General features: G+C 39.6%; 1 protein-coding gene across 4 annotated transcripts in view; it reads right to left on the reverse strand.

Moving 5' to 3' along the window:
- The window catches only part of Galnt13 (polypeptide N-acetylgalactosaminyltransferase 13), a 692,094-nt gene extending 669,675 nt beyond the window's left edge, over positions 1-22,419 (reverse strand). For 2 of the 4 annotated variants that reach the window (XM_021153165.3, XM_085834905.1), the window contains exon 1: positions 22,081-22,419. The gene's annotated coding sequence lies outside the window, so the exon portion shown is untranslated. The other 2 variants (XM_085834906.1, XM_085834907.1) reach the window with 2 other exon arrangements.
- Between the last annotated feature and the right edge of the window lie 761 nt (positions 22,420-23,180).

Genomic DNA, 23,180 nt, shown 5'->3' on the forward strand with positions numbered 1-23,180 from the left:
TACAAATTCCTGCATGTTTACGAACTTTCTCACTTATTGTGAATTAGGTTGTGGAAATTAATACATATATCCTATTTAAGCTCACAATAAACTCTCTTTGAGTTTTAATTAATGCTCATAGCAGGTCACTACTTCACTGACAAACACCAAGCTATAGCTCCCTTTACTGGTTGATGAGAATGCCATGAGAGACAAAGCCTAACCCTTACTGAAGTAAAGATATATGAACTCCTCGTGCTTCTCCTCATATTTAAGTCCTGTCAATGTGTCAGAGAATAAAATTAGATTAAGTCGAAGTGATTTACTTTTTTTAGTCAGGTTGGTTGTTATCCTACTTTTTCTTCCCTTTGAAGTGTAGGGAAATCAATTGTCTCTTTGATTTATTCCTCTATTTTCCTATATATCAAAGTGAGCTGATTAATCTATAACTTGTAGTCATCACTAAAGTGTCATACACCCTTCTTCCCTCTCCTCTCTGTTCTCCCTCCCAGAATTTGTCCTTCACATAGCCCAAACTAACGTAAGTGCATACTTTCTATTGTAAATTTGAATAAATAACTTCAATTGTAAGCACAACAAACATGGACCCCCTGGTGTGAAGAAATATGTATATGTAATTTTCCTGTGTCTATTTGTCAAACTACAGCCGCCTGTGTAAGACTTCCTATCCAAACTGTACACCACAATTAAGTATCTCATTGTAAAAGTCTCAAACTGAAGGCTATTATCAGTCCTGTATTTCATCACTTAGGAACAAGTCAGAGTTGTATTTTTTACCTCATTTGTCATCTCAGTCAAATTTTCATTCCCTAATTTAATTGAATGTTTAAAGAAATGGCAAAAAAAAACACTTGTCAGCCTTGTTCCTTTTCCCTAGACCCATCTATCTGTCAGTACCACTCTATTTTGCTCTGTACACCTCATTCTCAACATATACATGCTAAAAGTACGGGCTGTGTCACAATCTTCACTTGATTTTAGCATAGCCTCTGAAAATGTATGCTCTTTTCCCTGGATATATCTATATTTTAACCTGTTCCACATCATGAAGTTTTTCTAATAATTCATCATGAATGTAGGCAAAAGTTCAAAGAAGGTCACCAGTGTCATTTACAGTGCTTTTAACTATAATCTATTAATGTAACCAGAATGTGTCTGGTAATTTGAATATGTTAGCCCAGGGAGTGGTACTATTAGGAGATATGGCCTTGTTGGAGTAAGTGTGTCACTTAGGGGGTGGGCTTTGAGACCCTTCTCCTAGATACCTGGGAGTCAGTGTTCACCTAGTGGCCTTCAGATCAAAAATGTCCAACTCTTAGCTCCTTTTTCAGTACCTTGTCTCCCTAGATGCTGCTATGTTTCCTGCCACGACGAGAATGAATTGAACCTTTGAACCTGCAAGCCAGTCCCAATTAAATCTGTCCTTTATAAAAGTTGTCTTTGTCATGGTGTCTCTTCACAGCAATGGAAATCCTGACTAAGATAATACCTAATATTTAATACACAAGGATGAACCGAATATATTGTATGCTTATAAAATGTTATTCAGCTGAGTGATGGTAGACAACCTCAGCTTGAAAATAATATAGAGAATGAAGTAAAATCATTCAAATAATTATAAACCTACATACATGCATATAAACAGAAAACTATCCAAAAATGGCAATACACAGTGTAGATGTGTATCTACAGTGAGATAGCAAGACGCTATCTCAATATCAAGATGAAAAAAAGATGCTAGCAATTGTAATTACTATGTTATGTAAAAGTAATTTAATTTCATCACCACAAATGATATAGAGTGATTTACATGTAACTTTAATTTCCCTTCTTATACACATCTTAACTTTCCAAATCTGCTACAAAATATGTAAGATACTAAAACACAATCTTTTACCAGTTTAAAAATCTCAAAAATAACCAAAGTAAAAGCCTCAGTAAAAACCAATCGCACACCTGTGAACTCTGTAGGACGCCAGGAGTGAAGGAGCTGGAAGTGGGAGTGGACAAAAATGGGCCATAAGCTAAGTGATGCGACCTTGAAAACTCAGTAAACTGTGATAATGTTTGGCTTCTCTTTGCCTAATTTTTCTTCATGCTCTCCTTATGTTGCTACTCCAAAATGTGCACCTATGTGGACCCGAGGCAACAAGGATCTGATTCCTGGTGACATTTCAAGGCCATCTTACAATATGAACAATATATAGCAAGAACGTGGGGTTTTTTCTCACTATAATAATAGAGTATTAATTACTTTAGGCCCTCTAATCATAGATTAAACATACTTTCATTTTTTTCTATTATAACAAGGAGAAATTTTAATGTATTTTATTTTATTTTTTATTAGATATTTTCTTTGTTTACATTTCAAATGCTATCCCAAAAGCTCCCTATACCCTCCCCCTGCCCTGCTCCCTTACCCACCCACTCCCACTTCTTGGCCCTGGCGTTCCACTGTACTGGGGCATATAAAGTTTGCAAGACCTAGGGGCCTCTCTTCCCAAAGATGGCTGACTAGGTGGAAAACATAATTTCTAGGTAATGCATGTATATCAAACTTTTCATTGGGCAGTGGTGGTGCATGCCTTTAATACCAGGACTTGAGAGGCAGAGGCAGACAGATCTCTGAGTTTGAGGCCAGCCTAGTTTACAGAGGGAATTCCAAGACAACAAGGGCTACACAGAGAAACTCTGTCTTGAAAAAAAAAATCATGTAAAAGTAAAAAAGGAAAATTAACATTTGTCATAGATTGAATGATTATTGTGCTTTACCTATCAAATCACATTTAAAATAATAACACAACAGAAAAATGACATTTAAGAAGTTAGGATATATATTTAAAATCCAAAACTGATAAATTTATAATATACAAAGTGAAATGGTAATAGTTTCATTATATTAGTTTATGAAAGATTTAGCTAAATACCAAGTTATAAAGCTAAATTAAGAGAAATGCAAACATCATTGCTATAAATCAAAACTGAATTTTCAGGGACTAAAGATTGTTTAGATAGTAGCTCATTTTAAAAAAAGAAAAAAACACTAAAGACCATTCTGAACATCTTTAAACCTAAATTTAGAACAGTGGCCTTTTGAACTGCACAGCCCAATTAGAAGTATAGTGTGAATATGACCTGGAACAAAATGGCTTTTAGCCTCCTCCTGGACCCATGATTGTAATAACTCTGTGGTAATTGTCTTTGCAAGCTACTACAGTAATTTTTATTTTCTCATCATATTCCAGAAAAAGAGACAGACAATATTAGAAGCCTCATTTGATAGCCCTTTATTCTCCTTAATCAATAGTAATTTTTCAAGGCACTTATTGAATTACTTATATTATGTCCTTTGTGGGGCCTAAGGGATAATCTAGGATAGACTGTCATTGTGAAAGAGCCCATGATCTTTGAGGGGAGACAGTGGGGACAAAACCATAATAACATGTGTAATACCAGCATCAATGGCAACAAACTATCATGAAAAGACAGAAAATGAAATCATCCTTTCAGGGAGAAATTACTATACAAGGAATTATCAACCACAAGGGACATTTTAAGTGAATTTGGATAAGGAAATGAGACATGTACAGTCATTATGTGTCTATATCATGCAGAAAAATTCAGCAACTCTGACGAAACGTGCTAAGAGGTAGTCAATCCAAAATGCCACTGAGGATAGACTCCTACAAAGGACTGTGACTGATAGGCTGCAGATGTTGAAAGTTGACCTTTAGAGCTTTTGAAGATTTACCAGCTAGTTGTCTGTCTTACATAAGGTTACCATTGATGTAGGGCCATGATTGTGGTGATTTGAATAGCTTTGGTCCCCAGCAACTCATGTGTTTGAATGCTTACCCCACAGGGAATGGCAGTATTCGGAGGTGTGGCCTGTATAGTATCTCATGCTTAAGTCTAAGACTGAAATTCCAGTCTCCTCCTGGTTGCCTTTGATCAAGATGCAGAACTCTCAGTTCTGTCTCTAACACCATGTCTGCTTGCTAGCTGCCATGCTTCCTGCCATGATGATAATGAACTGAACCTCTGAAATTGGAAGCCAGGCCCAATTAAATATTTTCTTGAGTTATCTTGGTCATGGTGTCTCTTCAGAGCAAGAAAACTCTGAATAAGACAATATCAAAAGCAAATTGGAGAGGAAATGGTTTATCTATCTTACCTATCCTGAATCATGGTCCACAATAGGAAACAGAGGCAGGAGCACAAACCAGGCAGGAAACTGGAGGCAGGAGTTAATGTATAGACTATGGAGAAGCACGGTTTACTTGTTTGTTCCTTGGGGTTTGCTCATCTCACTTTCTTATAGAACCCAGGAACACCAGCCAACAATGGGCTGTGTCATTCCACATCAATCACTGGTTAAGGAAATTCCACACAAGTTTGCCAACAGCCTGATCTTATGGGGGCATTCTCTCAATTGAGATTCCCACCTCTCAAGTGACTCTACCTCGTGTGCAATTGACATAAACTGTAGCCAACACAGACTCTCATAATCAGAATTATGTTATGAGAGGTTCCTTCACTGTCAAAATGGACTATACAAAAGACTATGTAATATATTATGTGATACTTTTATTTTAGAGTAGCATACTAGAGTGACTGGGCTTATTTTTTAACACTTCCTTGCCTGAGTGCTGGTAAGCTAACGAGATTCTCCCTTAAAGATCTCTTTCTACCATTCCTTCACCTGGAGAGCTTGGGAGAGCTGGCCCTGGAAGGCATGAACTCAGGAGAGTAGGTTGTACCCCTCTGCAGTGGAAATGGGCCCACCTGCCACTCTTCTCTGGACAGTGTAGGAAAGCTGGACGTGGTGGTATGAGTATAAAATAGAGCTGTTCCCACCCCTCACTGGGGTGAGTTGAGAGAACTTGTCTTGCCTCTCGACTGTTACAGCACTGTCAAATTGCCTTGGCAGCACAGTAGAGCTGGCCCTGGGGGTGCAGGTTTGGGAGATGTGGCTCCAAGGGTATGAGAACACCAGAGTGGCCCTATCCTTCTCTTTGGGAAAGCAGAACAGCCACAGGCTAACAAACTCATTTACCATCCAGGCTCAGATGTAGGATTTTGAGTTGGTTTACCCCAATATTTACTTCTTCTATGCACTACTAGAGTGCACAAAGGAGCCAGTTCTGCAGAATCAAAGCTGCAGAATCTCCATGACACAGGACAACCCCCAGATATCCAAAAGAACTCCAGAGGATTCAGCATTGACGGGGTAGCAGAAGCCAGAGGCCTCAGAAGCATCCTTGAAATGAGTATTTGCAAAGAACAGTTGTTTGGACAAAAGGGTCTACTGTGTCATACAGCACAACACACTGAAGATTCCATGGCAAGATTTATTTTAATTTATTTTTTATTTTTATTTTTTGTTTTCTTCTGTACAGGAGGTTGCAAGGATATGGGGTAGACATGGAGGGATGGGAAGACGACTTTGATTGGGGTGCATGATGTGAAATTCACAAAGAATCAATAAAATAATGTTTAAAGATCTCTTTCTAACGTTGGCTTGGGTTAACATTGTCAAGATACTACTATTTAAAACAGACACTGAGTTTAGCAAGAAATGCATCAAGTATACAATCTCTGACTAATTGGCGGTGGAAATCAGAACAGAACCAATTGCATGGGAAACACTTAAACAGCCCAGCTGAAAAGTAGTTCTGATGGTCTTACTGGGAAGAACACACAAAAATACTTTTTGGTCTGCATCACTTTCCAAAGTAGCTACTGCTGCAGCTCTCAGAAGCCCACAGGCCTAGCTATGCATATGCAATCTGGTTAAATGTGCATGGTAAGGACTTAATTGCGTAGAGCATTTTGCTAGATAAGCCACTAAAAGAAGTCGCTACCTTTGGATGCCATGGCCTATAAAGGTGAGACAAAAGTAGATATGTATCTACAATCCAGGTTAAAATTTATTTATTAAATTACCACAGAACAGGAAAGTGACATTAAATGATCCCTGAGCATCCATAAGCAAGACAACTCCTTGATTAGTTCCTTTTCAAGAATAAGCAGATTTAAGGAGATAGAAAACAAGTACCAGTGACCAGCTCTCCCTAGAGAATGAAAAACCTTTTCCTAGCCAGGTTTAATAGCATTAGCAGACAAGGCTGTTGAACTGTGTGAGGTACAGTATGCTGCAGGAGTTCTGTGCTTAAAGAGAAGAGAAACAGGCCACAAAATAATACCCAGCATCAATCTGGGTATAATAGCTATTTGATAGAGTAAGATTCCAATAAATGGACTTGGTATTACAGAAGGAGTCCCTGGCATATATGTGAACCAAAGCAAGAACATGTGAATTTTCTTGTAAGTAGATATTGTAAACCTGGGTTAGGAAAATAGCAAAGGCCAGGCATGGTAGAATGCTCTTTAATCTCAGCACATGGGAGGCAGAGGTAGGCAGATCTCAGAGTCTGAGGCCCCTATGGTCTACAGAGTGAGTTCCAGGACAGCCAGTACTAGACACACACACACACACACACACACACACACACACACACACACACAAACCTGTCTTCAAGAAAAAAAAAGGAAAGAAAGGAAGAAAGAAAGAAAGAAAGAAAGAAAGAAAGAAAGAAAGAAAGAAAGAAAGAAAGAGAAAAGAGAATAGCACAGAAAGATTTTCAATTTAGACACAACATGAGTGAAAGTGAATTTTATCCCTGGTACCCAGTGCATGATGCATGCGAAAGAAATGTAGTGCTCTGAATGGCATCCTTGGTAGCAATCAGCCAAGCATTTCATTCTATCAGTACTCTGGATAGTACAGACATTCCCTGCCCTTGAAGCCCCTGCACAGCAGGAAATCAACCGAGGAGACACACACTTGCTGATGCTACAGCACAGTACAGAAATATTAAGGAAGACACAAAGAAAAACTAAATCTTTAATAAAACAATATACCATTACATATATGTAAATTAAAAATTAGCAGGTGTTTCGTTCAAGCAACAGATAATCTTTAATCTTCTCTGTGGTAAAACAGCCCTTTCTTGCCAGAATGGGTGGGCCTGTCGAGAGAGCATCTCTGTGCTACAGATGTTATTCATCACAGGCCATAAAGATAAGCCTCAGAAGCAGGGAAAAGAAAACCACTATTACAGTAATAGGAGACTTTTGGCAGCCAAGAAGTGCAGACATGTAAGGAATATGAGGACTTTTTGTTTACTGGATCCCCACCAACCCCCACCCAGTGCATGGACTGCAAATGTACTCAGTCATTGCATGCTAGGAGCAGGAAAACCCTTTGTAAGTATCTACTGATGAGATTTGAAGAGCACCTGATCTTGCATTTGCATAATTCCTAACGTAAGTAGATCCCCAAACCTCCTGCTAGATTTCTTACCACAATGTGTATATAACTGACTCCTTAAGCAGAAACCATTTCATGCACCACTGAAGTGCAACCTCTTATTTATCAAAATGTGGCAACATTTTATTGGTCCATAATTTTATACCCTGGCTCATTGTGAAATGAAGCCCTTTAACAAATAAAAGTTCATGGGCACTTAGAGAATTGTAATAAAATGACAAATATGTATGATATGATTAAAATCATGAAATAAAACACTTTATACCAAGTAATAGATATATGTGATTTGAAAGCAAAAACATAGAATAACTCACAACAGTGAAAATATTACTGAGTGTAAGATTTAAAGTGTATCACTATGAGGCAAGGGCGAAAGGTTATGTGAAATTTTGAGGTGGGTTAAAGATCAGAATTATAGAGTGAAACTTGATCACAAGACAAGTTTAGTTGGTTAGAGGTAGGGTAGGGTAGAACTTGATACTAGAGTACATACACAGCACATATAAAGGCTTCAGTTTGAATGAAACACCACAGAAGGGTTACTTAAACTATATTCTTATATAGTGATGCTTTTAAGATGAGACAACTGGGTGTGGTGGCATACATCATTAATCCCAGCAGTCTCAGGGAGGAGAGGCAGAGGCAGGAAAATCTCTGAACTGAAAGTCAAGAATATATCTAAATTGCCATAAGTAAGCTCAGTACTTTATGTCTGGCTTGAGTGTGTCCTGAACACAAAACCATGGATGTCCATGTTTAAAAATAGCCACATTGACACAAACCTTTAATTCTAGCACTCGGGGACAAGCAACAATCTGAATGCTAGAGCAGTGTAATCTACACAGAGAGTTATAAGATACCAGAATGGGACCCTGTCTCAAAAAGAAAATGGCAGTGAGGGAGTGAGGAAGAGATAAAGAAGAGAAGGAGACAGAGTGAGGGACATAGTGAGAAGAAAAGGGAGAAAAGAAAGGAGGGAACCTGGAGAGGGAAGAAGGGAAGGGGAAAGTGGAATAAGAGAGAAGGAAAACGAAAAAAACAAAGTAGTACCCTTTGGAGAAACAAATGATCATGAATCAGGAGACAGTGAGACAGAGACAAAGAAAGAAGAGAGAAGGAGAGACAAAGAGAGCATTGGAGAACATAGTGTTGTTACTAACTTCCAAAGACCTTTTCTGATGTTATTAGATTTCAAAGCACTGAATATTAAATAAAACAAAACTATTCAAAAATAAACGTCAACAGTTAACTCTCAGAGGGCTGTCACAATGTGAAATTATTACAGGAGGTGTAATATTTTGGCAGACACGTACAGCCATACAAGATGAATCAATTGTCTGTCTGGGGACTAATGTAACATTGGCTGAAAATAGTTAACCCCACACAAAGTGTCCAGACAAGCCAGGAGTTATTACTTGATTTCAAATATTTTTTAAGTAGAAATTCTTCACAGAGTTATTGAACCTTACTATGGAACTTCTTAGTAGGTTTTAAAATACGGAAAAGCAACAATGAACTTTCAGAATAGGAGGCAGCCAGAGCAGAGAAAATGGAACCCAGGGACTTAATATTATTTTCAGCAACTCTAGAAAAGATATTTCATTCCCAATGAGAAAAAATAAATGGTCACTTAAATAATGACTAGAATATGAAGATTTCACAACATTGATGTTGTGGTTTGAATATGCTTGACCCAGGAAGTAGCACTACTTGGAGGTGTGGCTTTAAGACCCCCTCCTAGCAGTCTGGAAGTCAGTCTTCTGTCTGCATCTTGATGAAGATGTAGAACTCTCCTCCAGGTCCACATGAGACTGGACACTGCCATGCTCTCACCTTGACAATAACAGACTGAACCTCTCTGAACCTGCAAGCCAACCCCAATTTAAAAGAGCACAATACAATATATTTCTCTGCTAGCTTGGTTTACAAAATTTCTTCATTAAATGTTTTTGGAGTTGAGAAAGTTGTAGGTTATATTAAAAAATTAGTTCTGCTACATTTCAACATTCTGGAAATAATTTAGAAATAAATCAAAACCAGCATGAAACATCATTAGATTCCCACCAGCAGTTTATTAATTTACGTATAATTATCATTTGCACAAATTATTGTGAAGGAAATGACAAACTATCCCTGCTCAAGACAACATATTTTCTTGCTATGACAAGAAAAGAGAATTAGAATTCAAATATTTCTAAATGACAAATGAATCTCAATTTGTTATTTCAAATTACACTTTATTTTAAATTAAGGAAACTAAGTCCACAATTAAAAGTCTACAAATATATTTAAAAACAAGCTTACATCACACACCAGAAATGAAGCCTGTGTCTCTGAAGAATGAAAACACCTGCTTCATCATCTTTGTTCACAGGGGAAGGCTGAGATGACTATAAGTCTTAAATTTTCACTAATTTTTCATGGGCAAATACACCAAAAAGTTTTTTCTTCAAATTTCTTTTCTTTTCACTTTTTAGAAGCCTGTTCTCTTTTATTTTTTATTAATTAATTAATTTTTATACCCCCATCCACCATCTGACTGTTTCACATCCCATACCTCCTCCCCACCCACCTGTCTCCACGTGGATGCCCCACCCCCACCTCACTTGCCTTCTAAACTCCCTGGGGCCTCCAGACTGCCGAGGTTTAGATGCATCATCTCTGAATCAACACAGACCCAGAAATCCTCTACTGTATGTGTGTTGGGGGCCTCATGTCAGCTGGTGTATGCTGACTGTTTGGAGGTCCAGTGTTTGAGAGATCTGTGGGGTCCAGATTAATTGAGACTGCTGTCCCTCCTACAGGATCGCCCTTCTACTCAGCTTCCTTCAGCCTTCCCTAATGCAACAACAGGGGTCAGCTGCTTCTGTCCATTGGTTGGGTGCAAATATCTGCATCTGATTCTTTCAGCTGCTTCTTGGGTCTTTCGGAGAAATATCATCCACACTAGAAAACAACACAGTCAAAGCTGATCAGAAAATAAAGAGATACTGATGGCTCCACAATTTTAACCAAGAACTCCTAAAGCAAAGCAAAACAAAACAAAAACAAAAATAAAAACAAAAGCACTCAGCAGTGACTTTGGAAGTTCCCAAATATGTGAAGATGCTTATGACTTTCAAGGTAGATGCACTTTTTGTCCTGATGGGCATTTCAGCATCATACATACGTGTGCTGAATAAAATATTCTAGCAGTCACACCAAAGTGAATGCATGTTTGACTTCATTTTTTTCTCTTCTCAATAAATTTCTAAATACTTCACTGATGCAGTTTTACTCTTTCTGTTTCACTTGGCTCCACTCCTGTTCTTAATTCCTCCTCATTTATTGTCACCCAGAACTCAAGTTTGCAGTAGCTTCATACAATGAGTCTTTCAAGTCTGATAAATTTATTTTAGAAATTGATAAAGCAGTTCGGATTTACTGGGCATCAGTCACACTAAATGACAGGGGATGACCTGTGGAAGAGGAGCGTCTGTAATAACAACACACTGACAGTGCAGTCACTATATACAAAACACAGCAAACAGCAAACAGTGTATGGCACACTCTGCCATGTCAACCCTCTTGTGATTGAAATTACTAAGATGAACAGTAAACTTCTCACAGTGCTGAGAGAACTAAGGTAACGGTAGATAAAGCTTTCAAAGAAACCTTGGCGCCCAGTCTACATTTTATGCTGACTACATAACTGTCCCTTGTCATCGGATTGTCAGAATTTTTCATCTGTTTGTGACATTCCAAATGCTACTATCTTAAACGCAAGTCTTTGCCTCTAATTGTGTGTTACAGTTGCTCATGGTTTGACTTTCAGGGTTTTCTTTTCGTAAAACCAATTAATCATTATGCTGAAAGGTGCTATTGAATTGCTAGGCATTTCACCATTCAAAGAAAACTCTATGCATCCCTGATTCATCAAACCATATGACAGAGTAGGACCAAGATCTGTTACCCTTCCCCAAGTCAATATCTTGAAATCTGACATGACAGAGATCAACAGGTTATAATCATCCCTGTGTACAGGAGCTGGGTTTTCACATGGTTCATTCGTTTTTATTCCTATCCTTATGTACACAAAATGTTTGAATTCAACATAGGGATTATAGTAAAGTTAACTTTGCCTTGTTTGTCCATATATTTCATTCAACATTTACTCAAAGGTAAAGAAAAAACAAAAACAAAACCAACCAACCAAACACACAAACCATTTCATTCATTCTAATCATTCTTCCCCTTTCATTTTGATCTCACTCTACAATGGGACCTGTATACAGTTCACTGAAGTGTTTATAGTTTTCAAATGTTAAAGCATGGGCTAAAGAGATGGCTCAGCAGTTAAGAGCACACACTGCTCTTCCAGAGGTCTCGAGTTGAATTCCCAGCAACCACATGGTGACTCACAACCACCTGTAATGGGATCCAATGCCCTCTTTCTGGTGTGTCTGAAGAAAATAACACTGCACTCATAGGACTGGCTAGAGCACCATTAAAATAATTGGTTTTGATCAGCAACAAAATCAAAGCACTAGCCCAAATGGTAAGGACAGTGAAAATTCCAAGAGCAGCTGGCAAATTAACATGGTCACAGCTTTACATGTGTGAGATGCTAACAGGGCCATCCTCATCCAGCAACTTTACTGTGAGTATGTCAAGATATCAGATAATCAGGGCAGTAGGAGTAATTAAATAATTCAAGTAAGTAGAAAATTTCTGCTGTACTGTCTGCAAACCACTTCAAAATGTTGTTTGAAATTATTGTTTAGCACTTTTAAAATGTTCAGAAAATAGAAGTGAAATGGGCCTACTAAATAATGGTTTAGAAGTGCTCTCCTTTATTTTGAATTAAAGATAATTATTTTTAATTATATAAAAATAAAATCTTAAATGATGAAAAATTGTATTAAAAACCCCTACTTGATAAATAATTACTACCAATTAAGAAAATAAAGATGCATGGGTATGTTGTGAAAGGCTACCTATTTTTGATTTTTTATTTCAAAAGTACCAAACCACTCTTAAGACAGTAATATTCACCTTGCTATTAACCAGAAAATACAATAATTGTGCATTTGTCTCAGAATTCAACATACCTAGAAAGGTTGTAATTAATTTTATGCTCAGTGAAAATGGTAGATGCAGCTTCTAAAGTGTGTACATGTTAGAATGATAAATGATAGTGGGTATTCTAACATATTAAAGATGAGGACACTGGCATCCAAAGAACTCAGAAACTTGCTAGAATGTTCACTAGTTGTCTTTATCAAGACTTGAACCCAATGCTGTCTTTTCAGCCCAACGATATAGTAGAAAACCAAGTAAGTACCAATATATCCAGTGAAAACAGTCACATATCTTCATATAGTACATTCCCTACACAGTGCCTGGCAGTGTCTCTTTCTCTCTGTGGTGAAATCACTTTAAGTATTTATTAGCTCTACAATAAAAATTTCAAATTTAGTTTACCTTCCTGAAGCTAAGTGAATCAAAGAGAATCAGTGGAATTTAAAGAAATCTGGAAGGTGCATGTGGAATTATGCAAAGATTTTCAAAAAACAATAACAACAACTTTGCCCCCCAAATTAAACAGTTCCAAAATATTTTCTGAATTATTTCAGTATGTTTCTCATTTTATCAACCTTCTCTCCAATAGTCTTCATTGATTGTCTTCAAAGTTTTATGGATTACATCATAGTTGTTATTTCTTTTAGTAACTACAGACAATAGCAGTCTATAATAACTCGATGAAAATGTCCATTTTTCTCCATCCTTGGTTTTTATTAATTTTTTATAGACTGCAAGTATCTTGGTTCATATATTTGAGAAAGTAAATTCATTCATACCTGATGTTTACATGTGTTTTCATACCTGAATTTTAATTATTTAATTTTAATACAATCTGTGATAATTCACTACATTTTACTATTTCCATCTTATGTTGATTTTGTTACTGAGATAATATCTGTATTATTTTAAGTTGTTCTAAGAAAGTTAACAATTATCAAATTTCAGGTGTCATATCTATATCATCCCCTTGTTTTGTATAAGATTGAAAGTTTTCTAGAATTGCATAAAAAACCTAAATTATAATTCCTTAGTTTCAGTATTTTACAAGGTCACTTTGTAGTCCGCGAGATTTCATTAGTTTATGTATAATGGAAGAGCAGGTGAGACATAGAGGAAAAACTGGTGATAGCTGCATTTGTACATTTAATACCATACCAGTGTCTGGTTTCAAATGAGTTTTCTTTTGACTTGGCCTTCCTTTTTAAAGTTTTCATGTTGTAGACATCTCATAATATGTTTTAAACTACTTCTAAAATGTTTGTTGATCACTGGTATCTATCAGGTTCAAGCCACTCAGAGTCCCAAGACTCATCCATAACCAGAAGCTATCTGCAGTTGATACACAGTGACCAAGGGAAAAGTCAGTTTTCTCAAGGAGAATGTCACTGTATATCAACTACACTGATGCACAGACCCCATGCCCAGGGACAGGTAGTCTAAACAAAATGAACTCCATGGACTTTTGCTTGTTTGTTGTTTTGTTTTGGGGAATTGCTGTTGTTGTTGTTGTTGTTGGGGTGGACTTTTTGGCTCTTTGGTACTTGGTTGTTTATTTGGATTTTCATTTCCCTGAAGCTCTTTTGTTGCTTTTGTTTTTTGAACGAAAGAGAGAAGGAACATAAAGTTGGGTGAGAGGGGCATGGGGAGGATCTTAGAGGAGTGGGGAAAAGGAGAAACTGTGATTAAAATACATTGTATGAAAAAAATTAATTTAAAAATAGACCCTAAATAAAAGAATGCGGGAAAGCTCACGTGACTGCATGCCTGTCACTCTGGCATTTGAGAAACGGAAGGAAGAGGATGATTGTAAGTAGTCTGAGGCCAGCCTGGATGAAGTCCAAGACAATGTGGGTTACAGAATGAGACTCTGTCTCAAAAGGAAAAATAAAACTACAATAAAGAAAAATTCAAAGAAAATGCTAGTCACTTGGTACTTGAGTAAGTTTGACTAATAGACTTTGCTTTAGGGTCATCTGGAACCTGATCATGGAGGGGGTTACAGGGTCAGAGTCCTAGGGCCTTACTTCCCTATGTTCTGAAAATCCATCCCTCATTGCTCACTGTTTGCGATTCATGAGACTTCATTTAGTTTATGATTAGGGGTAGATGATCTGGTGAGAAAGAGAGGAAAAACTGGTCATAGTTGCATTTGTTCAGCTAATGCTGTCCCAGCAGATAATTTCTAGCCCATGTTTCTTGGCTTTATTGAGCCTTGAGAGATCTTTGACATAGTAGCTCACTCCAACTTCAGACCATTCCATGACAGCTTCCAGATCCCTCTGACTTATTCATCCACCTTGTCACAGTTGCATCTGTGAGCTCATTAAAGCAACAGCTAGGTGAATGAGCGCTCAAATTTTCCTCTTAAAGTGAACACTCAGCTCTCAAAAACTACATCCAGTAACCTCAAAAACAAAACAACAACAACAAACTATCCCTAAAATACCAAAATGATGACACCCCAAGAATAACCTACTACACTGCTATGTATAATTACAGGCACAATGCCAATAATCTAGTTCAGAATAAATGCCCTCCTGCAATGATGATAAGGCACACATGGTAAAGAAGTTATAACTCTGACTTCTTGGTTCTGAAATGTTTTACTCCCAGCCCTTTAGAGGAGAAGGAGACAACAGATTAACAGTCTCAAAGAGAGAGAAAGAAAGAAAGAGAGAGAGAGAGAGAGAGAGAGAGAGAGAGAGAGAGAGAGAGAGAGAGGAGAGAGAGAGGAGAGAGAGAGAGAGAGAGAGAGAAAGAAAGAAAGAAAGAAAGAAAGAAAGAAAGAAAGAAAGAAAGACAGACAGACAGACAGACAGACAGAAAGAAAGAAAGAAAGAAAGAAAGAAAGAAAGAAAGAAAGAAAGAAAGAGAGAAAGAGAGAGAGGAAAAAGAGATAAACAGAGAAGAATGAATGAAAGAACATCAAAGTTCCAAATTATTTAATGAGATGTTTGCAAGTCCCTTACATTTGGGGAGGTTATTTTTCTTAACAGAAGGAGTGGAAGTGAGGCATACATGTTCTACTTCAATTACAATCTTATACGGATAATAAGAATGTGTGTATTGTACGAGCAAAATGGGCCCATTGTGGCCGGCAACAGCAAATGAAGTGTCTCATAACTAGCAATTCAGTGTGTTAATTCAGCTGCACCATCCAATTACCTACAATTCATCTCAACGTAGGCACAACAAGAAGAGTGTTTTTAAAATGTATGGCAAATGTCTGTTCTAGGACTTCCAGTAGAGAACTAGTACCTACTCTCTTAAGTAGATGGGACTGCAGAACATAAATAATTAAAAGTATGCATCACAATCTATCAGTGTCATAAGAAATTTTTGGCAAGAAGTCAATAATCTACGCTTGGTAATGAAACATACATTGTTCGTTTTAAAAGGAAACTCTGACCAAGGAATGAGAGAACCAGCCTTGTGTTGGTTAGAATTGGCATAGCCTCAAATAACAGCATTTCTCTAGAGCCATGAGCCAGCCAAATGCCAAGTGACCACAGGGCCCAAGCACAGAATTCTAAAAGTAGAAAAAGGTAATGAGATGTGAATTTAGCATCCCCAGCCTCCTGTTAAATGACCCAGATGCAAGAGCTCTCCAGTCTGTTTCGGACCTACACGGACCAGATGATTAAACGAACAGTAGCTGCTTTTTATTTACTTGATTTGTAACATGCTGGAGATGGCCAGTTTATAATTCTGCCAGTCACATGAAGAGTTACAATGCAGAGAAGAAAGATAATTTAAAAGTAGGGAAAGCCAGAAGGAGGAAAGAGGAATGGAAAGTAAAAGCTCTGGAGAGAAAAGAAAAATCACACTGAGAAATAATAAGCACACTGTTGGCTTTAAAGGGAAACCAGAGGCAAGCTTAAATTCTTCTGAGTAAACCTGATCTGTGGTCAGTGGCTACATACTCATTTAAAAGTGAAGTGCCAAAAAGTCAAAGAAATAAAAGCCAGAAGATTCATTAAAAGTAAGGGATTTTTTTCTCTTATATAGATAGTATAAGTAATTATAAATTAGTGTTGATATTCAATCAGAATAGAATACTGAATAACAACACTTTAGGAAATCCACTATGGCTTTCACAACCTTTTAAATAAACATAAAACTATTCTGATGTAATTTTAAAAAATTTGTTAGAAGTACTTCAGGAAAATAAGCTACATATTTGTTGCTCCCATTAAATACAAACCTCTTACTTATGAGTAAGAAGTTCTTTACCCTTAACATGGCAAAATGAAGAAAATTGATGCCTAAGTTGGAGTCACAGTCCTTATATAGAAGACAGAGGAAAAAGGTTTGGCAACATGCTCTTTTGGGTCACCATCTTGTTGACATTGACTTGTAGTTAACTACAGCAAAGGAACCTCTCATTTCCACCCTCCAACCATCTCTGCAGTCAGGCGTGTGGGAACCTGAAGCCAAATCAACTGCTAGCATCCTCCCTAGGTCCACATTTTATTACACAGGATCACAACCAAAAAGTAAACAAAAGATGCTGGAGGTGCCATGCTTCACTGAATCACAGTTATGGCAACTGTGCTGCTCCTCAATATGTGGGTGCCTGGGGAGGCAGGATACAGGTAAGGCTGTGGTCCAGACTGAGAAAACTTTCCAAGAACAATGAACATTGTGACTAATTTCCATCTATTAACTAAAGTTGCTAAATTAGAAAAAAGTAACGTGCAATAAGAAAAAATGTAGATGGAGCTAAATTTACTCAACTTGAACAACTATTCTCTAAAATTCAGTTCTTTCATCTCAGTCAGTGTTAAAATGTCCACCACTGTAAATTAATTATAATATATGCAGACATTTTAAATCATTCTTATCGTGCAAAAGAAAAGATCACATGGAGTTGATACTATATTTTTTCTTAATGAAAATATCAGTTTGATACAGGAAATACAGGTGTCATGAGATTTCTAGTCAGTCCATTCTTATATGGCTGTTATATTGATGCAATATTCTAAAACCCCATCAGGTATTTACTTACCATATTCTGTATAAAAACTTATGTATGCAATAATTTTCTGTTATGACACCAGTTATAATTCAATTTACTACTTTTAATCCCCCCTTTGGTAAGATGGAATGGATGTATTTCATGAGGTTTCCATTTTCTTTCTTCCAACTAAGGGTTCTGTTCTTGATAGTCATATAAATCTCATCCTCTTTATATGAAACTAATTATATAATAAGCCATTAAGAGGGAATTAAATCAGTCATTATGCTTCAGATCTACAAGAAGCTACATAATCATCCTCTTATGTTAAAAACCCATTTTATTAATAGCAAAAAAAGAGATGTATTGCTTATAAAAATCAAAGCAATTAATATAAGGCAAGAGGCTAAGCTGACATTTACAACTGTCTGTGATATCATCTAGATGTTTTTGATTTGTAGGATTGGATTTAAATTCTGTTTACTGTGTCTGCTCATCTCTCGTACTATACTCAGAACATGCTGATGATCAGGTTAATCACAATTTTCCTTGAATGTTCTACATGAGTGTAAATAAGATTTAGTGACAATGCACTGCAGTTTAACTGAAATACTCCCAGTTAATTTTCTAGCATATTAAAATCCTGACAGCATATACCTTGGACAGCACCCACCCATTGACTCAATCACTTCTTTAAAAAATAAAGAAGGTCTGAAAGCCTAGAGATGGTTCAGAGGTTAGGAGCACTTACTGACCTTGCAGGAGACTCAAGTTCAGTTCCCAGCATCCAAGCCAGGCTTCTCACAACCACATGTAACCCTAGCTCTAGGGGATCTGTTGTGAATGTGTATCCAGCTATTACTAAATTAATATAAATACCCATTTCCCAAGATGATTTGAATTCAATTTCACAGCGGAAAACTAGACTCTTTAGAAACCTGGATGGCAAGACTTTAATCAAACACTGTACCTTAAGATAAGAGCTATAAATAGAAGTCTAATTTATCAAAAGCAGTTTATCAAGTCATACAATGGCATAAATGTAACTGTATTTTACAGTCTCAAACATATACTTGGTGGTGTGGAGGGGATATGTATGTGATTTTGATTAGGAAAAATGTGCTGCTTTTAAAAAGGTCATCAAAGACATTATCTAATCAACTGAGTACGTATATTTATGAATTCCCTGTGTTGTGGTGTTCTATAAAACCCAGCTGAAATTCCTTGATAAGTTGCCACACACACACTCACTCAGAATCAGTGATCCTGACAGATCCCATTAGATTTAAGATATCTGCATTTTCCCACTGATAGACACACAACCCCAAGAGGTAATGATACATTGAATGTCACAGTCAGTACTGTGTTACTACCACAGGTGTAACTTCGAGCACTATACTTTTCGAGGCAAAGCATCAAAGGATAGGGCTCTGGGAACTGTCTATAACTGTCAACATAGTGACAATTTATTAAAAACAGGGTTTTCCCTTACTTTACATGCTGAGATTTCATTCTAGTAGAGTTGGGCTCTCAATTTGTTTCTTTTAGTACTATCTGTCTTTGCCCAATTTAAAGAAAAAGAAGAAGAAGGAGAAAAAAAACTAAAAGTATCAATATTGCTTCTTACCTTCTTCCTACAATTCCCACAGCATAAGCTCACAGTACCAAATAAGTCACATCGCAAAGAATGGTGAATAGAAATGTTCCTGCTGAGACCGTCACTTGTAAAATCCAGGGTGGCAAGATTAAATGCATTTCGTTCTGATAACATTGCTTGACCTGACATGAATTCACATTAAGTTTAACCATTAAATGCATAGATCAATAAGAAATTATAAGGCTTCTCAACCAGTATCAGAATTTCCATTTTCATTACCCTTGTTATTTTTAGATACAAAATTAAGGTAAAAATGATGGTATCAAGCAATTTACAAGTGATATTAGAAGATTCAATTGCTTTAACATGCTCCTGCACAAATCCATGATAAACTGTTGGAAGTGGTGACTAGCAAGGCATCAAAAGAAGATTGGAACAGCTCGACATTCCAGTCTGCCAGGCAGATCCTCATGTGTGTGTATCATCTCACTTCTCATAGGCACCTTGAAGCGTAAGGGATCTATAAACTATTTAGGGTAAGTGATTCAGCATTCTGATTAATTTATAGTCCCCAAATATTTCTAAGCTGATACATCTGCTATTTACATAAAAATGAGTGTTCATCTTTAAAGAACAAAGTGAACATATTCACCCAAAATGAAGTCACATCCTATTTTACTTTCAGATAGGAGGGTTGAATTTGACACACATCAGAGTCTCTAAGTTCCCAACAGTATCTGCCAAGTTAAATTGTTGCAGAGAGAGGTAAAAGTGCTCATTGGGACTGTGAAAAAGAAGCAGAGAATTCTGCCCCCACATCCACCCTCCTAATTCTCAGCTCTCCCTTACAGAAGATGAACAGAAACAGGAGCAGAGTGGTAGAGGTAAATTTAATTCTAGGTTCATTAGCATAGATGAGCTGCTTACAATTTTGACATGACCTGCACTCTAATCCATTAACCAACAGGTTTTCATTAAATGCTTGCTTCCTCACACTTCCAAAGTCTACATGTCAGAGAGCACTGGTTCCACTCATGACTTTCTGTTTCAGAACTAATCTATATTGGCAACACCCTGTAGTCCCTTCTTTTCTTTTCCTGTAAGCCTGGTCTGATACAAAGTGCCCCTTATTAGCATGTCCCTTACATCCTGAAATAGGATGGGCAATAAAGAAAATAATTTAAAGCATTTATTTAATCATGCAAGAACAGCCATCCAAATTCTCAATGGAGTTGAAGGTAATCAAGGGAATAAAAAGGAGTTGAGAAATCCTGTTTTGTGACAAACGTGGAAAAAAAAAAAAACTGCACCTTTCTTAAACCTTCAAAACCTGCCTTAGGCAATGGACATTCTCCAGATCCATCTATCTCTGAAGTCAAAAGGAGAGGGTTTCAATATTACCAATCTAATTCTGCAGCAGAGGAAGACTGCAGATCAAGAAAGAATAGATTAGGAATGCAGTCGCAAGCCAATGAGGAAAAGGAAAGAATGTGTATGACAAAGGAAGAGAGACCCTTGGAGGAGAGAAGCCCAAAAGTGAAGACCAGTAGTGTGAGCTTACTTTTCAAAATTCTCAGACCAGCAGGTTTCTCTAACACTAGAGGGCATGAACAACAACAACAACATAGTGTGTGTGCGAGTGTGTGTGTGTGTGTGTGTGTGCGCGCGCGTGTGTGTTAGAGAGAGAGAGAGAGAGAGAGAGAGAGAGAGAGAGAGAGAGAGAGAGAGAGAGGCTGATTAATTTTGAGCAACAAATTTTGCCAAAAGCTGGGGACCCCCCCCCCAGGCCACAAAAATGCCATAGGGGTGGTCAAGTACCCTTAATCCTGTAAATAAATCTGTAGGCTACTCCGGTGAGAGAGGCTGGTGTATCTCCAGGGGACATTGCTCTCCTAAAGGCTGAGTGTGAAATGGTTGAGGCAGAGCTCCTTTCTCATTAGCAATGCATTTACCTCATGCAAGCATCCACCTTTTGACATTTGCCTTGCCTTAATCCCTAAGATTCTATTTGCCCATCCATCGAATAGTCTCCCCTAGCTATCTGGAAAGCTGAAAATGAAGATTCTCCACCTGGAAATTCAGCTAACCACAGTCCAAGGCACAGGACAGGTGAGGGGCTCTCACTCTCTCACACTGCTTTTGCTGGTCAGTCCAGAAGCCTCCGCGGACTGGGTTCCCATAGCGCCATGCCCTTGGACCTTGGGTGGGAAGGCTGGAGTGACACCCTCTGTTCCAGCCCCTGAACCTCTCATTCAGCTCCAAGGCAGCCCAGATGCAGGAAAGCTGCTTCGCTCCCGCCTGCCCAAAGGCGCAAAATAAGGAGGTCTGTGCATCTGGGAGTTCCCAGAACAAGAGCATCTATGGATTAGCAAACTGGGAGCAGGGGAAGAGACAGGCAACGAGGGGCTTAAACACAGAAAGAGAGAAACACTGCAGGAGAGACAAACGAAAGAAACAGTACATCAGCGACACTGTGACAGCTCAAGAAAGACCGGAGCAAACAGAATGAAAGAGAAACAGACGCAAGGATGGTGCATATGCACTGGAACCAAAAGCCTGAAAGAAAATCAGACCTACAAACTGAGTCAGTGACAGAGGCATACAAGAGGAGAATGTGACACTGGGCGGCTGGGGTACTAACAGAAAGAGCAAGCTGTCGAGGAAAATATCCAAGAACCAGAGCGTGCTCCGGTGTCAAGAGTAGTAGCACCCGCAGCATCGTACACAGGGGTGCCTGCAGCTGATACAGAAAGTTGCCTAGGAAGGGACGCTAAGGCACTTAAGGCACCGGAGAGCGCCCCCAGGGCGTGGATGGGGACCTGCGCATCCCAGCTCAGAGGGTAGCGGGAAAATCCTAGAGGAGGGTGAGCGGGCGGGCGGGCGGCTGCAGAAAGTTCTGCGCCTCTCCATCCTTCCGCCGCGCCTGCAGCCTCGGGCTGCCAAGCTCCGGGATCCCCAGAGACAGACTCTCCAGATCCACCGGCACCCGTGCCCCTACCTTTCTGGGCTTCTGCGCCCTGCCACTCACCGGCGGGACTTTGCGGCGCCCAGCCGGACTCTCTTGCGGTCCGAAAGGGGTCCGTCCCAAACCGTCACCAAGAAGAGGGGAGAGAGAAGAAAGACTGAGACCTGCTACTGTGCTGTCGAGATCCCGCGGAGAGAGCTCGGCGGTCCGCGCACGGGATGCTGCCTGGATCCAGCCCGGCCAGTGGTCGGCTGCGCCGAGAGCCGCGCTCACCTGGAGCCGCCGCCGCGCGCAGCCCCGGCTCCCACCCGCGCCTCTCTTCACACTTCTCGGCGAGCAGAGCGAGGCGGCCCCGGCCTCGGCCAGCCCCGGAGATGCTCCCTCATAGCGCGGCAGGCGGCCGCGAGGCTCCGAGAGCGCTGCCAGGAGGCGCCCAGGCCGAGGAGGCGCAGGAGACACGGAGCGGGGCTCCTAGCACATTGTCACCTCGGCAGAGCTGCCACCGCCTGGTCACTTGGCCCCCGCCCCCTCTGCCGGGCCCTCCCCCTCCCGCAGCCCCAGCCCGGAGGCCTGTCACTGGGCTAGGATCATTTACGTAACCAGCACCCCGGTCCTCCTCCCGCCCGGCTCCCGCTCCTCCCCGGGCTGGGGCGCTGCGCACCCGAGCGCGCTCCAGCTGCTCCCGGAGCCGCGGCTCCTGCGAGGCGCACAAGTCCCGCGATACTTGGCAGGCACGGCCCCCAAAAGCAACTGTGGGGTCGCCTCCTAGCCCGGAGAGTGTGTGGACATCGCCGCCAGCCCTGACCCCCACCCCCACTGCCCCGGCACAAAGCCCAGTTGCGATACCCAGTGCTCGCCCCTGGGCCAGCGAGCATCGGAGAAGAGAACCAAGGACCTGGGGACTGCCCTCGGGGAAAGTTCCAGAAACCGCACCCTGCCGGTCAGCTCTTTGGTAGAGAGATGCAGCCAGTGACTTGGGGCTTAGGCTCTGAAGCAGAAGGGATAGACAGACTTTGGTGTCTTCTCCTTTAAGGTTTAGATTCCCTAACAAGATCCTGGAACCCAATGCACCCCCCCCCGCCGGCCCCCTGAGACCTGTAATTGAACCCTATCTCAGAGAGAGCGCTCTGGTGTAATCTTGGGGGCGGGGGTAAGGAAAAAAGTGGGGCTTTGAATCTCTCCTTCAGGAAGGTGTACATAGCCAAATTAATGTGTAAGTATCAGGTAACAGAAGATCTGCCGTTCTAAACACGGTTAAAATATA

Source organism: Mus caroli, unplaced genomic scaffold (genome assembly GCF_978045245.1).
Source record: "Mus caroli unplaced genomic scaffold, Mus_caroli_1 scaffold_2, whole genome shotgun sequence".
NCBI lineage: Eukaryota > Metazoa > Chordata > Mammalia > Rodentia > Muridae > Mus > Mus caroli.